General features: G+C 36.7%; 1 protein-coding gene across 1 annotated transcript in view; it reads right to left on the bottom strand.

The window, feature by feature from the left end:
• The window catches only part of LOC145777599 (uncharacterized), a 49,268-nt gene that overhangs the window by 16,675 nt on the left and 14,662 nt on the right, over nt 1-17,931 (bottom strand). The gene's annotated exons all lie outside the window — the stretch shown is intronic.

Raw genomic sequence — 17,931 nt, 5'->3', positions numbered from 1 at the left:
TTTCATTCCACATATTTCAGATATAAAGCATATAGGTTATTTTTTATCTAAACTTCCGTGTGGCAACAGCAAACATTGGTTAATCAAGTAATCTGGCCTTTCACAAAAAGTGCGTAAAGTACCGAATGTTTTTAAAGTTGTAACCATTTTTGATAGGACAATTAAATTACAATGTTCTCCAAAGGAAAACTCTTATACGACTAGTAAGTGGCTGAAGAACAGTAGTCGACGTATGGTCTAACACCAGAGCCAAAAGATCGATACGGTTCAACTGTGCCGAGAACATTTTGGCGACCACCAGAATAATTATGCAAGCGTTCCCATGAATCACCGACGTCCTTAGTTTGGTTACCTTTGCGGTCATAAAAATTACGTCAGGTCAGTACAGCTAATGATTTATTTGTGTAATTACGCAGCTGATTCAGTTGGGTCCATTTAGGCTGAAGGCTTCCCAGCCAGTAAATCAGTTCTTTTTTACACTGATTCATTGTCTGCAGATGTGGAATCAATGTAAAAATGGACGAACTTGCTAATTATATTGACATTGATAAAAAACAAAACAAAAACAAAAAACGGAATTTCTTCTCTTTCCAGTTAGTCTCGGCAGCAATATTTGTTCTCCGCAGCTGGCCACGGATTAGTTAAGTGCAGTCATGGTGCAGCTCTGAATGTGTTAGTTGGTGTATCTGAGACACGCTAAGTGAAGTTGCAAGCAGTTCGGAATGCAAAAAAATTAGTCTCCTCACTCCATACATCAAAACAACTCCTGTAGTACAAGATATGTTTATTAACCAACAAATTCGTCTTTCTACATTGATTCAACGCCTGCAGATGTCAAAGCAGGGTAAAAAAGACTACATTGCTACCTGGGATCACAGCGTGAAGATATTGACCATCCAAAAATTTTAGGACAACTTGGCGATTTAATCAAACTTCCACACCTTCTAAACAAGGTAATCAAACTGGAGATTAAACTGAGTTCAATATTGTTTAACTCTACTGTATTGCCAATGATCAGCAATTGTGGTAAATCGATCAATGAGTTGAAATAGGATTTCTTTTTGTGACTTATCACGTTACCAAAGGTGTGTTAGGGGAACAATCAGCTATTGTAAGGGTCATGTTCATAAGAAAATGAAAAGGCTAAAAGTAATTTTCCACAAGTGTCAATATTTGAATACACTGGAGAAAAACATCAGATTTATGGGCTTGACTATTCAAATGCAAGGCCAAGCATTCGTATTTTATGTTGACACAGACATGCGCTAACCAAAGCCAAAACAGATATTACCTTGGCAATAAATTTTTTTGTAAACCATGTAACATCAAACACGATGCGAAAAACATTCCTTGTTTGACGTATAGTTTATTATGAACTGTCATGTGTGGTCAGAATCAAAGTAATATGAATAGTCTTGGTTTTTATACTTGCAGCACGCTCACGGAATCATGATGATGCAGGTGGTGACAATAAATCAGTTTTATACCTATAGAGATGCAACTTTCCAATCTAGCAAACTATTTTTAAAATTGCAGAAGCCAAACGTTTTTTAATGTAGTTTGAAAACGATTTTCCTTTTTATTTTCTTTGTTTGCGTTCTAACATTGCACTCCCTGCCACGACGTTCATAGTGCAACCTGTACTGCAAGGGAGTCCAAACTGTGGGTCAAAAGTGACCCATATATGTTCTTAAAGGTCTCCCCACAGCTATCAGTTCTTTTATGCTAGAAATAGCATGAAACAGCCATGGTTACTTTTAGAGAGAGGATTTTAAGTTGCGAAGTTTCAGATTTGCAATGTACGCTATTTGTGGTCCGCATAGTCAAATCTATATGAACTACCCAGACAGCAAAATCTGTCATTTTTACGACGTTGAAAACAATGTAAAAATGACAGATTTTGCTGTTTGAGTAGGCCTAATGAGTTTTTTTGATAAAAAAAAGGGTCGGATGCTTCCGACGTGGATGTCAACATCAGGTGATTATGACAAAACACTGAGGCAGATCTTTTGTACTATTTAAAATTCACGTTTCACAGGTTCTTGGGGTAAAGGTGGGAAACTTTTATCTGATTGCAGATGTAGTTTGATAAGATATAAAGCATGATGCACAGCTGGTCGAGTTTAAATTGATTTTCGTTGTTTTAACATCGGTTGAATTTGAACAACACAAACTCAAAACAACAAAATGTGTTAAAAATTATTCCTTGAAGTGTTTGTTGACATTTTTAACGCATTTCCTTCAAACTTCAATTTGCAAAAAAACAAACTTGATGAAAAACATCCCATTTAGCACCCCTCAATCGAAAAAGCGTTGAAAACGAAATATTAGGTTGAGAAATATCAACTACCTTGACAGCTTGTACCCATAAATTACAAGATGTCTGACCGTTTGCACCAACAAATAAAACCTTGTGGCTTTATTTTTAGAACATGTTTTTGCATTGCATATTTTTCACACTAAAAGGTGTGATGAAGTGCTAAAAGTGAACTTGTTGTTTTAGCAGAAACACTTTGAACGCAGCATTTTCCTGCAAAAGATGAATGGAGCATTATTACTCTCACGCGAAAAGCCCGGTTTAGACATGTCATTCAACTTGTTCCTAACGCTGCATATTTCTTCACATAGATTTAAACAAATTGAAGCATAATATGTAAAAATATTTCCACAGCAATGTCAACTTGGTTTCGATTTCTGTTTACACAACAAAAATTGCAACCATGCAACCGAAGTGTATTCATAAATACTAATTCAAATCGTTTGGAATGTTTTTTGGCAACGCAAGAAACAGCCTTGCAAGGTTTTCTCATTCACACAAAAGACAGTAAAAAGATACTGTTTCGGTGGGCCAAGGACAAATCCTTTGTAGTAAACAAAATCTTAGTTTCTTTCGACTTGACGTTTTGCAACGTTTTGTCAACACAAAAAATCGTCATTGAATTTGAACCTTTGATGCAAACTTGACTTTTGAGAAGTCGTGAAATTTGACCAAGAAAGCAAGAAGGGTGGGAATGGTGACAGTGAAGAAGTCGCATTAACCCACTCGCAAAATTCAGTCTTTTGCGTTTAAGCAACCTAGCCCGATGTTGCAACAATGTGAGAATGCAATGCATTGCCAGCTGGGAATTTTAAGCTGTTTACTAAAACAAGACATGCCAGCAAAGCAAAGTTACCATAAAAAGTTCATTTTCCGCAGTAGATGTTGGAACGTGGCAAAAATTGCATCATTTTACAAAAACATTACAAAAAACTTCAATGCAAAGAGCTTCAAACCAAACTGCTGGTCATGGCTGTCAACGTGGTGGTCTATTGACAAGGATACTGATTTGGTAACAGTAACAGATCCAGAGCTAATGCATTTGTTGTGCAACAAGAATCAAAGTTCCTAGCCAACAAAAGTTGTCTTACGTACATCGTTTCAACCTCTATTGCAGTAAAAACGATAAAAAAGAGTCAACGTTGTTGGATAATTCAACATCACATTGATGCAAAGCAAACTACAGTAAGGTATATAATGAGAAGATTATAACTAAACACCAGTGGCGTATATTCAGGGTGTGCAAGGTGTGCACTGCACACCCCAAGAAATCCAGAAAAAAAGAAAATTTCCATCGGTTGTCGATGTTCTTTACTTTTCTGATATTCTAACATCTTGCTGCATGCTGATTGCTTTCTTTTCAATTGCAAAACTCGTCCCCTTCTAATTTTAATACTCCAACGTTTGAGGTCATTGCCTTTAATTTTTTTCGGTCATTACCTTTAAGCTGGGTGTGCACTGACACCTTGGCGAGTGCTATTTAAAATAAACAATTAAGAAAAATGACGTCACAAGGCAGCTAAAACAGCAATGGTTTTAGTTCAGCTAGGGTGTGCACTCGCTGATTTGCACACCTTGGCGCGTCATTGGGGGAATCCCAGGCAATAGCAAGTTTTAGCTTGTTGGATTAGAGTTTGAGCTATGGTTTGAGGTGATCAGAGTTGGAAACAAGATAAGATAAAATGTTTTTTATGCACCAAGTGCCAGTAAATTAGGACTAGCTTGTCTGAATCTGCAACAAAGCTTATGGCAACAGCCAATATCATTGATGCACCATTCTAAAACAACATATCTAATCGTTTTGTAATTGGAGTGTTTGTATGTTACTGGTATTGTACCGTACCTTATTGCTGAAACACCTTAATTATGTAGCAGGTGCCAGCTGACTCAAAGTCGCTTTCTGTGTCTCCTGGTTTGTCTCACATTAATTATTGCCTATGTTTGTTTCGTCTTAGGTGTACCACCGGTACGGTATATAATATATATATTAAAATGTGAAGCCAATGAACAAAATGATACCGGTAGGCTACTGATAATAAAAAAATTGGCTAGTGGCTAAAGCTGCGTTTAGACTACATGCGTTTTTACTGCGACAAATCGCATCGCTCGATACATTCCACGCGAGTGTATTGGAGCGCTTAGACTGCGTGCGTCTTGTCTGCGGTGACGTGCGGTTTGTCGCAGACATTTGGATGGGCTTTGACGTACCGTAACGCAATGCATCCTAGTATACGTCAGTTTAAGGTAGCCTATGTTTGTGAAAAGACGTCAAAGTAAGCTACTTTGATGTGAGGTAATGGCAGAAAAATAGCTTTCTACTGCAAAAGTAAGTTATTAGGCAGATTTTAGCCAGAAATAAAGGCCTTTTGCAAATGTTTTATTGTATTTTTAGTCAAAGTGGATGCCTCCTAGAATTCAAGGCAATTTTGTTTGCCAAACTTAACTCTTGTTTCATTCATCTAGCTCTACGCCATAGTTTGAACTGCATTTTTTTAAATGCATTGTTAGCTTTCAAGCCAGTGATGATTTTGCAGCAATCTTGGTCACCATCTTTACTGTGGCAAGCCTAGGAAATTTACCGGTACCAGTAGGTATGTACAAAATGAAAATCAATCAATCATTGGTTTATTTTTTGGTATTACAGTATATGTACTGAACTGAGAGAGGAAGGAAGCAAAAGATCTTATATGAGGTCAGCTTCCATCCTGTTAATATGTTACAGGAGATGTTACGAATAAAAATTAGTTTAAAAAAAAAGAAGTTTGATGCATACCGGTACTGTTTAATACATAGGTAGCCTACCGTACTTGAATATCAAGTGAGTACTTGAATATCGATTTACTAGTTAATGTATTTTCAAATTGTGAGGAAAATGATCATCTGAAATGCACCAACTACCAGACCTATCATACTGTTAAGTTTGTAAAAAAAATATTCTCTTATATTATTCTTATATAAAAACATACATACGTACTAGTCAGAGAACATTGCATAGATATAGACAACAACATACAGCTGCTGTATTCACTATCTGCAAATGGACATAAACATCATAATGGCATACTTAGATAGGAAATTGTACTTTGTGGACAAAAAAATAATTTCTTTTTAAAGTGCCCCTGACAGGTTGGACCCAAGTATAGTAAATTTTCTAAGCATTTTCTAGCGCAAAACTATGCTTAGCGAACTTTTTAATCTTAACCTCGAAGCTCGACTGGTTAGGGCGAAATTTATACAAAACGACAGTTTCGCAGCGCCACCACAGGCGAAACTCCATATTTCACTGCTCTGGGACGACTTTGGTGGTATTACGTCATCGTGGGTGAGCGTTGTTAGCGACGGATGAAACAAATGCTTTCTAGATGTAATTGGTGGATCACAGTTTGGTCGGAGTTGGTACAATCGGTTGCTTTTTTCAAAGATTTATTGTTTTTTGCAGTTTAATAAAACTGTACTGGATACGTTCCTACAAAATCTAAAATATACTTGAAGTGAAAAATGAAGAAATCGTACGAATCATCATTCATATTTAATTCATCATTATTCATCACTATTCATGAATAAATAAAAGTTCTCTCTCTCTCCCTCATAGTGTGCCTTCAGTTGGCCATTGAAATCCGGTGTAACGGTCATCTGGACTTGAAAATTGTTTCGGATTCGCCAAACAATGCATGACGGCAGCGCAATCCGATTGTTGCTTCCGAGAGCACCACCTTGTAGTATCCACTCCAATGCATGCCTGTAAGCGACTAATTACCGATACTGCCTGCACGGAAATAAAATCACTTCGTTTAGTGTGCATTCTTTAGCGTTTAGAGTATTTTTAGCCTAATGTAGCATCCTTACTCTTTTGATAGGTCTCCGTTTTCTCCTTTCGGTTTATTGTTTTTTTTCTCCAGTTCTTCTTGCTCCTCATAAAAAAAGTCCTCAGAACTGCGGGATGTAAGTGTGCCTCAAAATCGGTCCAATTGGTAACACAGCTAGATGCGTCTTTCTTCAAAAGTTCTTTCGTCTATGACACTTCATGGCAACATACACATTCATTGGGCTGGGACATAGACTCGCACTTGTGACAAACGCACCACCTACAGTTCCCAGCACGCCACTCATTGCTGAGAAGATCCAAATCGGGTTGGTGGTGTTAACAAAATCATCTCCAGTGAGGTGAAGAAAACATATAGCCTACGACTAGTTTTGTATGGTCCATCCCACTTTCGAATACTTGAAGAAAACTTTGACTATTTTCTTCTCAGCACCTTGTTTTGTTTGAAAGCATGAAAATATAGCACACGTCTTTGTCACTGACTCTGTCACATAAACAGCAATTTCCAGGTATTAGGCCTACCTCAACCATAAATTAAGTGTAGCCTACTGTCTGTGAGATACTGCTGTTACACTGCAAATGGCTATAGCCAGATTAGGACAAATAAAAAATTATCCAAATTGTAGTCCTACAAGAGTTTAGAAAAACTGCAATTTCAATTGAATTGAGATGCTGTTTGATAAAAATAAACTCAATCTATTTGATCTAAACCTGATAGTAATAATAAGTTGACTTTTTCCTTTCGGTAATTCTCATTTTGCACATGCTTTAGACCAATAGAGCCCCACACATTGACGTTTTGGAGTAGTCGTACCATATCTTACCAACTCACCACAGAGAAAGAATGTATCCTTCCCACCCACGGTGACGTCACAGCGAGGTTGCCGTTTTTATTTTTGCAATTGAATGAGTGCCAGATTCGCCGAAAGTGAACGAAAGTTTGCAAGGGTGTAACTTATTAGCCTGTTGATATTTTTTACTATTTGCTGGTCAGGGAAGTTTGTTAGTGTCATCTCTTTGGTATCTTAGGTAAATTTAGCAAATTTATTTTCCTGTCAGAGGCACTTTAAAGTTGCCCATATTACTATGAACATAAGAACTATATTTATGTGAATCCCTGTTGATGACAAATTGATGTTTTTTCAGATAGAGCTGCTGTGGAGATGCATTGACTCGTATAAACTTTAAATCCTTGACTTCCAAGATCATCGGTGCAAAGTGCTGTACCAGGATAAAGAATTTGAACTAGTCATATCGTTTGTACACTCTACAAGTATAGTAATTTCAATAATATTAATAAATTCATAAACAGTTCAATATGGCAATTTCTATATCATCATTGTTGGAAAAATCATTTTCATCACGATCATTTGATGAAAAGCTTACCATTGTAGAGAAAGGAAAACCAAAACCCGTCATGCCAAATTTAAAAACAAACAAGTGCAAACAAGGAACAAAAACAACAGTGCGCACATTTTCTACATCCAGATTTGAAGAAATATCTTGGCTGACTGGTTGCAATATAAAGAACAAGTTGTTTTGTTGGCCTTGTATTCTGTTTTGTACTGAGTCTTCAATTTGGAATAAATTGGGTTACTTTGATCTCAATCATTTGACTGCCGCTGTGCGAAAACACGAGACCTCAAAAAGACACCTTGAAGCTTTCTTCGCTTTAAGTACTTTTGGACGACAATGAATAGATACTGCTTTAAGTAATCAGAGGTTAGAAGAAGTGTCTCGTCATAATGAGAATGTAAGAGCAAACAGAGAAGTTTTGAGAACTCTGATCAATGCAACTTGCTTCTTAGCAAAGCAAGAGCTACCTTTTAGAGGACATGATGAGTCTGAAACATCCAACAATCGAGGAAATTACATTGAGCTTCTTGACTACACAAGAGGGTATGATGCAGTGCTGAATGGCCATCTTCAAGCAGCCACAGTGTTTAAAGGAACTTCTCCAGCTGTTCAAAATAGTTTAATTAAAGCCATTGCTGATGTTATGCTTGACACGATCAAAGAACAAATCGATGAAGCAAACTTTGTTTCTATCATTCTTGATGAAACATCAGATATTTCGACGAAGTCACAACTTTCGACAGTAGTTCGGTATGTACACAAAGGAAAAGTTTATGAAAGATATTTGGGTTTCACTGACGTAAGTGCAGATCGTACTGCAGTTGGATTGATGGAGCATGTTGAGAAAGTTGTGAAAGATTTCACACTGGAAGAAAAATTGGTTGGACAAACCTACGATGGAGCAAGTGTAATGAGTGGACAGCTGAGTGGATTGCAAAAGCGAGTTTTAGATAAGTACCCAAAGGCCTTGTTTGTTCATTGTCCTGCTCATGTTTTGAATTTAGTTCTTCAACAAGGCCTTCAAAGTATTCGACAGTGCCGCATATTTTTAAAAACTCTTTCTGGCTTAGCTGCTTTTTTTAGTAAATCTTCAAAACGTACCCATGCTTTAAAGGAATTTGTGCAGCGTAGATTGCCAACAGTTGCTCCAACAAGATGGAATTTCACCTCACGTTTATCTAGCACTGTCAAAGAATACAGATCTCAACTTAGTTTATTTTTTAATAGCATTGTGGAATCTGAGAATTGGGACAATGATGATGTGGTGAAAGCAAGAGGATTTTTGAATTTTTTGGAAGAACCTCAAACAGTTTTTTTGTTGCATGTGTTTGCTCAAATTTTTGGACTGACTGATGTTTTGTATGATATTCTACAATGCAAATCTTTTGATGTCATGTATTGTAAAGATAAAATTGATGAAATCCGTGTCAAGCTCCTTGAGGAAAGAAATACTGGTTTCAACTGTATTTGGGATTCAGCTACTTCAGGTCAGAAAACTGTTATATATATACAAGATTTAGACTAAACTTCGATTACCGTACTGATAATGTATATTATACATTTTAAAACTGACTACCTCTCCTTATATTATTACTAGGTAGGCTGTAAGTAAACTAGGTACTTACCCTGTATGTTTAGTTTGAGACAACATGCTTTTGTTTAGATTGACACAGTCACCCCAGTAAGATTTTCCATTTTTATTTCAGACTCAAGTGATGATGGTCCATCCAGGCGTCCAAGACGTAATCAAGATTTTGATAATGAAACTAATAAAGTCATTTATTCATTGCTCTATCAGGATATAATCGACAGTGTTTGTTGTCAGATCGATCAAAGATTTACTGCTGTCACAAAATTCGAGTTTTTTCAACTGCTGTGCTGTGACAAGTTTCCTGAATTCAAAAAAGAATTCCCTGACCATTTAATGACAAAATTACAAGATATATATGGAGGAATTTTCGATTATTCTCGGCTTAAATCTGAACTTCAAGATGTGTACTCGCTGCCAGAATTTTCGCAACAAACTGTTCAAAACATGTATGAGTATGTTCATCAAAACTCTTTAAGTTCTGGCTTCAACGAATTGTTTAACTTAACGCAGCTCGTACTTAGTATTCCCAGCACTACGACATCGGCAGAACGAAGCTTCTCGGCTCTAAAGAGAATACATACCTGCTTGCGTTCCACACAAGGACAAGAAAGACTGAGCTCGCTCAGCTTGCTTTCAATAGAGAAGGAACTTTTGCTAGAACTGAAGCAAAAGCAAGCTTTCTACGACGATGTAATTCAAAAATTTATTGCACAAACAAGAAGAATCGAATTATGCTATAGATGAATTTTCCTTCTGTAGTCGAGGTGTTAAACATTTTCGTTTTTACTAAGTAGTACGGCGGATAAAAGTACAGCCGACCAACATAGCAATCGACTTTCTTGTTTATTACACTGGTCAACACAACTTTTCTTGCTTGGAGTTTTTTAATGGATTTAGGGTAACTTTGAGGTGCCGAATCTGACCTCAGTTTTTCCTGTCACGTCAGGTTCGTGAGATATGATGACAGCAAATTGTTACTTTTGTTAAAAGTGGAAAATTTGACGTTGCGTTTATTGCACATACACATTGTGCTATATCCAGAAATCCAGGTCATGTAGTACATAAGTAGCTGAAATACACCCACTGACCCACCCACTATAATTTTGATACCAATTTGTTTTCTAAGCAACATTATTAACCATCCAGTAGTAACAAGTCAAAAGGGAGGCTAAAAGTATAACTGACCCCACCCCCGTCAATGTTTTGCATGAAATCACAAAGATTTAAACAGGCTTATGGCAATGCTTGTTCAGTAACCTTATTTAAGCTGTTTTGGCCTATCTAACACTAACCTTTCGTTATAGCACTGCATATGTTGGTGGTAAACGCAACGCCAAATCTTCCACTTTTGACAAAAGTAGCAATTTGCTGTTATCATATCTCACAAACCTGACGTGATGGGATAAATCTGAGGTCAGATTCGGATTCAGCACCCCAAAGTTACCTTAAATCAGTTCTCAAAGCCTATGCAAAAAAAATGTTTTTTTTGTTGACCAGTGTTATCGAGTTGCTTTGCTATTGTTTTTTATTTTAACTTTCACCTGTTTGTTTTTAATTCGCTTGTACATTTCTCAAGGTGTTGCAACTGAACTGAAGTATGTGACTTTAGAAATGCAACTTAATGTTTGATATTAAGTCTCATTCAATAGGCGCTGTCAAATACATATCTATTTTGTATTTTTTTCCATTCCGACAACATTAGTTTTGTCAATTCTGTTCATGTTCAGAATTTGTGCTGAAAATGCTCTCAGAACGCACCAAATTCAATGTTAAATTTAAAAATTTTCTGGGGGAGGCCCCCCAGACCCCCCGCTGTTGCTTTGCCGTCACTGAACACCCTGTCAAAGTGGTCACGGTACGCCACTGCTAAACACTGGCAAAACATTCTATATAAAAGACCAGTGTTGGCGACAAAGATGAGATGCTTGGCAGTGACATTGCAGGCTGCTCTAAACTGGCTTTGCATGAGGCAGTGTTTACTTTACACAAGTTCTTTATAGGCGATAAACTTGCAAAAAAAACACCCTCTTTTAGCCAACCTCACAAAAAGTTATCACAATTTAACACTTGTCAGACAAGCGTAAGCACAAAAGCACTTTCGTGAAATATTTTATAGTTATGTATGAGACAAGTTCAACCACGCTTGACTTCTCTCAAAGTCTGTTGCACTTAAAATTCTTTGACTTATCTTATCATTGGATTTCATCGACGATTTGCGGGGAGAAGATATATTATAGCTGTTCCTTTGATCAAAATATGCCTGCAACAAATAAGGAACATCTTCTTTCGTCATCATATTTATTTCATCCAGATTCACTTAGGTCATTGAAGTGATATTGGTCCCACTGAATGTGAGACCATGTCTACAGTAGAACTTCCACTTCAAAAGGTTATGAGCAAGGATTAGTACCTAGTGAATGATGACACCTCTAATTCCACCCTGTGGGATGGATAGGGACACTTCCGTTCGCCTTCTCCTGTTGGGTTGGTACCCTTCATTGAGGCTATTCTTGAGTTGATCACAGATGACATCAATACAGTGTGACAAAACTAGGAGTTTCAAAATTGTTTTGATTTCTTCAACCCACGATGCTTTTGCAAGGATTAATTACAAAAATGATACCTGATAAATGCTTGTGCTTGCTTGCTTTTACAAACTTTTCTATTTTTCAAGTATACAAGACGATTGCTTACCACAATCGCATTTGGTTTTTGCTTTCAGCTCTTATCAATTGAATAAACAAGGAGACTGTGTAGTGATTGTTTTCAGTAACTCAGACAGCAAAACGTCTCAGACGTTCAATAAATGTAAAACTGACGGATTTTGCTGTCTGGAACTGGCCTACGCATTCACAGCAACAAAAAGTGGCTTCTTCAATCTTCATTCTACACATTCGTTTTAACAGCATCCAAAAGGGAAATCGTATTTTCGTTTTAAATAATTTTCAATCTTCAGCTTAAGATACAATGATTAGATATTCAAAAGGATAAGGCCTCCAGGCAAAGACAGAGCAAGAGATAAACTTTGTTCTGTTAGAAAGAGTGTTCGTTGTTTTTACTGATTAACTTTGCATTTGAAGACATATAAAATATATATTTCATTCCTTAATTCCCAAAGATGCCGTTTGAAGTTAGAAACGACAAAAACACAACTTCCACAGCCCATTCTGTGCATTCAAAAGTTGGTCCGTTTGAATTTAATTTCCTTTGGCGAAGTGAAAGTAAAGGGAATGCAAAGACACTTACATTGATACCAAAATGAAATCAAAACAATATAAAAGTTTTTCGTTGAAGTAAATTGAGAGATGCTTTTGTTTCGAAAACTAGTAAACTGAAGCAATTAGAGTAAACCTTCCAAAGAGAAAGATTCAAGGTCACGAACTTTGCGAAGCTTGCTGCATTCTGAGATGTTGGTCTGTTTTTCATTCGTTTCGACTTCAAAAAAAAAAAAAACTTGCTAGAATTTTGGGAAGAAACAATTTTTTTTACAAAACGTAACCAAGAGCAAAAAAATCTTGCACGAAATTTAAAAAGGTTTTCAAAATATTTTTGTTTAAAACAGTCCTAAAGCGATGTAGTCAAGATTCAATATAAAATTTGTACAAAGTAACAACTCGATCAGTTGGTGCGTAACATCAACGAATGGATATGTACAAGACCTTTACAAAAATGAAATTATTATGATAGTTTATCTAATTTCCCATTCGGTCCTTTCTCGTCATCATCATCAAAATTCGGATTAATGGGGGAGGCCGATTCTTTTCTTGCAGCAAACCGTCCACCCACTAGTGGGGACAAAATCGAATTTGGATGATGAGAAAGAACCGATGGGGAAATTAAATAAACTATCACGATAATTCCATTTTCGTAAACGATTCTGCTTTCATGAAAAGTAGCTTAGTATTTTGATTGCCACAGTTGTATCAAGAATAGTCGAAGATGAAAAAAAAGCTAAATCTCTCTTGTGTTTTCTTCAAAAACATTGAAATTGGCGATTTTGCAGCTTGTGATTGCCAACAAGTAAAGGTACTAAAATAGTTTGAGGAATTAGCAAAACCTGTCCATTTATATTTTATCAACACTTGGTTTAAAGTGCAATCTTTCACCAAAAAATAAAAAATGCTCGTTTTAAAACTACAGTTTTTATCACAACAGGTGGTTGTAATTTTGACTAGAACAAATTACGCATTGTTTTCAATACATTGAAGTTTTGATTGTTTGAAGAAAAATCTGGCGTAATGTTTTTCTCAACAATCTTTAAACTGAAGTCTTCCGACAAGATATTTTGAAAGATGAGGCACCAGTGTTTTCGTCTATTTTATGTTATTGATTATTTTTTATCAAAAACAGGAAAAAACAAATAAGGAAACCAGTTCCAGTGAAAATTAAAAAAATACCAGTACATAAAAAATTAGGATGGCATATGAATAAAAAGATGAATATCTTCCTACTTCAGCTAACGAATGCAACACAAAAATAGTACTTTTTATATTTGTGAGCAATAAAAAAACTTCGCGTTAATGTTACAAATACAAAATGCTGGCGGTTCCTTATAGGTAAATTTGTGAAAGATTGCGATGGTTTTGATTGCATGGGTGTAGATTTAATGGTGCACAAATTTATAATAAAGGTTCGAGCTACGTTTCAAGGACAAACATTCCAAAGAATTGACGCGTCCTCTTAAAACGCTACTATGGTCGCATGGATGGCTAACTTTACCCCATGCTAGACAAGCAACTCGGACATGGAAAAAGATACGGGTCTTGCTTTTGCAGCAAAAACCTTAAGTGGAAGGATCGAAAACAAAACAAGGAAAAATGTACTAAACCAACAACGAAGTCACTGAAATCTCAAAATACGGACAAGGTTTCCTTTTTGACATTTCAAGTTACTGATACAAGTCTTTCTCAGGACCCTAAATTTTACAGCTTAAAGTGGACATCACACCAAAAAGCTTGCCGATTATTTTTTTGCGTTAAACTGATGCTTGTAGTCAGTTTAATAGCGTATATAAGATGAGAAAAATATCAGTCGACGCCATGGCACTCTTGACAGTGGCACTGAGTGAATAGGTACATACAAGAAAAAATGAAGTGCATTACTTAACCTTTCACTGGGAGCATCTATAACTGACTTTGGCATGGTTTACTAAAATTTGAAATGCCTATGTGCAAAATATTTTCAAAGCAGGCATGTCAGCAGGTATACATGATGGACGAGCTTCCAACCGCACTTGTGTTGCATTGTGTGTTTAGTCTACATTATTTCAGCAATGTCTGAAGTGAATGCACAAAGTAAAAATGCAAAGACATCAGTGAGAGAAATTTTTTTCTTGCTGTCGTAAATATTACGCAACTCTTTCAGTTGTTCTTCATCGCAACGCTGCCGAAAATTTGCGTTCATTTTGAAGCAATCAAAACACGGACGATCTATCGAAAATTAGCAGCGAAGGACGATGAACCAAAGCACATAAGAATCAAAAGCATTCCTTTGGTTGAGAAAATTTTGCATCAAGAAAAAATTATGGTCTTTTTGCAAAAGTGTTGGCTAAAGACAGAAAGTAATTTCATTTACCCATTTAATTGTCACGGTTCGGTGCCCACTGTGGTAGCATGTTTCACATCTGCCTGGCTTATTGGTACAAAACGTCACTTTGAAACAAGGAAAATTGTGGCTGGATTCCAGCATATACATTCTTGCAAGGTTGTTCGCACTAATTAGTTTATAAAGCATTGATAAATTATATCGAATGACAAATATAGACATTTAGAAAAATTACTATAAAATGTAGCCGACTCAAGCTACCATGAATTTCAGAAGCTCCCTTCAATTTTCCTAAATAATAACGTTAAATCCAGCGGTCACGCACCTTCTATTTTCCGAACTCTCTTATAATGTCGAAAAGATTTTGTCATATGGAACGTCATAAAATAATGCAGTTTTCATTCGCATGACATATTGAAACCCAAGCAAAAATCAGCATCAAATGACTTCTTTCAGCTATACGAACGATGGAAATTGCGAAGGGAAATATGCCTGATTTGCTTCGAAAGGTCGTCGCACTAAGCATGAAAGTAAAAACGCCGACAGTTTCCTAATGATCTGGAAATTGTTTACAGACCATTTTTGCAAGACAACAGCCATTCTATCGCCATAAACAGATGTTTGTCCACTGGATCCCTGCGATGACCTCACGGTGACCATTTTTTGACCGCACGTTATGACGAGAAGCAGGCATCCCTCTGATACATATCGTCACATTTCGCTTGACTGAAAGCCAGTTAAGTAATAATCGACGGCTAAAAGAAAAATGAAGAAACATGAAAGATATTGCAATCTATGTTTGATCTGGTGGCAAGGCGACGCCGGTCTAAAAAGGGGCTGGGGCCAGTTCCTCTCTTTGCAGTGGCCGTGTCGGAAAGTGGAATTATTTCAAAGCAAAGCAACATCATGTTGCACAGTTACTTGACCATAGCAGAGCTCAGACGCATCTCATCTGTGACTGAAAGCAGAACCTGATCGAGAGAGAGAACAAATTAACTGACGTCTATGCGACGTTAAACTGTGTGCAACCAACGTAGAATGACGGTGTTTCTTATCTGGAGATTGATGAAACAATGCACCTAACCCAGTGAAGTGGGGAATCTAGTAGTGCTCCGGTGTTTGAGTACCAACACCTGCAGGGTCATGGGTAAATTTTAAGACAAAATAAACAATGGGCTCGGGCTGTTTCGAGAGAACTAATTGGTAATCAATATAGGCAAGGCCTGCTGTGACTAAAATAAAATGACGTTTACATTCTCATTTTTAAAAATCAAAGTTTTTTAATTTGTTGTCTAACTTTTAGACAGCAAAAATACTATCAAAAAAAAACAATACAAAAAAAGTTCACAAAAGAGAAGTGCTGAATATGCCATATCAAAAAAAATCAAAAAACATCTTTACACAAACTTAAACAAACGCTGGCAAATTCATAGAAGTAGAAAAGCAACTGCAATATAACTTGAAACAGAGAAATATCGATTCACTCCACAGTTATATGTTAAGATGCCTGATTGCACCATTAATGGTTTTTACGACAAATTACGTGTTTTAGGCATATATACTGTGCGTTTTGAATTTTCTGTGTCAAGTCGCAAAAAACTAATCTGATTTCAAAGTGTCGGTGGAATGTTTCAAAAAACAGAGGTGAAAGTCTATGAATCCACTGTGTATTCACCAAACAATTTACAGGTCGCTCGTAAAAGGAGAGTAAGAATTTCGTATATTTAGATGATGCTCAAGAGAGGACACGGGACTGCAATGCATTAGAGAAGGTACGCCACCTGCAGCAGACAATTTCGTTTCGAGTTACATCTCGCGGTTGGTGTTATGTTCCAAGGTCTGACGCTGTTGTAAAGCTAATTGCTTTAGCAAAGTTGCTTCCAGAATCATTTTGCAACGTCACTTAACAACATCAGAATAACAAAACCGAAGAAAGAACTAACAACAAAACCCGGGGTGAATGAAGCGCTGTATAAAAAACTGCGCTTTTTCGCGCTTGTTTGTTACTGAGAAGCGAACCGAATTTTTTTTTATGAGAAGTCATCGAGGGACAAACTACAGTATATAAATGTTGATGATTCCATAGTATACACTCTGCTACATAGTATCCCAAGTTAGCCTACTTTAGAAATTAGCACGTAGAAAAAAATCATTGTTTCAATTTGCCAATTTCGTTTACAAAATGGTAAGGATTGATAAGAGTGATACAACAACCGGAAAAAAACCACCACGGTGACGAACCGGAGGGTAGGTAAAAGCAGGTAATTGCCTTATGCAGCGACCCGTAATTTAAGTTCTGAGACAAACTATAAAAACAATGCACAAAATCCCACGCTTTGGTGACAAGAAGTCCCTTGCAAAAACACAAGTGATAAGGTTTCGCTAAAGCTTAACCTTACGTGGTGGAGGATTTGGCCTCCTCAAGTAGTTTCTTGCCATGACGCAACAAGTGTTGTTTTTTTATTTAGATAAAAGCCACTAAAACCAATTACGTCACGGGCAGAGCAGATTAAACGCAAAACACTGGTTACTGCGTAGCGTTTTGGATCTCGTGTGTGTTTAGATGAGCGATAAATCATTCACCGATGCATTAAGCAAAATCGATCACCATTATTTGTAGCAAACATTTGACACTTCTTGTGTTTACACCAAAACAGAAGAACGCAGTTTATAAAAGTTTCACTTTTTACGTCGCTTTAACGTCAGGAGACATTGAAACATTGCCAAAAGGACATATTTTTTTCGCTAGGGCAGTTGCTTGATGTTTGTACCACCCAATCTCTTTCGAATGCAGACATTCTGTTATTTTCTGGTCGAATTATCAAAATAATGTCATTTAAATGTCAATTTCAGGTGTGCTCCCAACTTAATCTAGGCAAGGTTTTGAAAGTCTTCATTTTACTCTTGATTATTTATGGTCGAATAAAGCTCACGTGATCTCAGTTATCACCCTGAACAACGCAACACAAAATTTAAAGAACTCGCAAGGGAATTGACAGACGACAAATTGTACTTTACGATACGCATTTTCAATTGCCTTACTTAGAGACACTTTATTTAATGAATGTTTGAATTTTAATCAATAACTTACAGCAAGTAACATCTCAGAAATAAAATAGAATGCTTTTAATATGAACTAGAATGAATTTACCACAAATTTCAGAGTTCAGTTTCCCAGGTGCAATGCCAGAAATACTAAACGCCTCAATCTGGGGAAACTGTTTGCATGATATATAATAGTGCTGTAAATTTCACCTGATCAATTGCCTTAGCTTTTAAAATTCTAATTTCGTCTTAAGA

The sequence above is a fragment of the Aplidium turbinatum genome, chromosome 9 (genome assembly GCF_918807975.1).
Source record: "Aplidium turbinatum chromosome 9, kaAplTurb1.1, whole genome shotgun sequence".
Lineage (NCBI taxonomy): Eukaryota > Metazoa > Chordata > Ascidiacea > Aplousobranchia > Polyclinidae > Aplidium > Aplidium turbinatum.
Note: the sequence above shows the minus strand (reverse complement) of the source record. Positions and strands in the feature narration are given on the sequence as shown.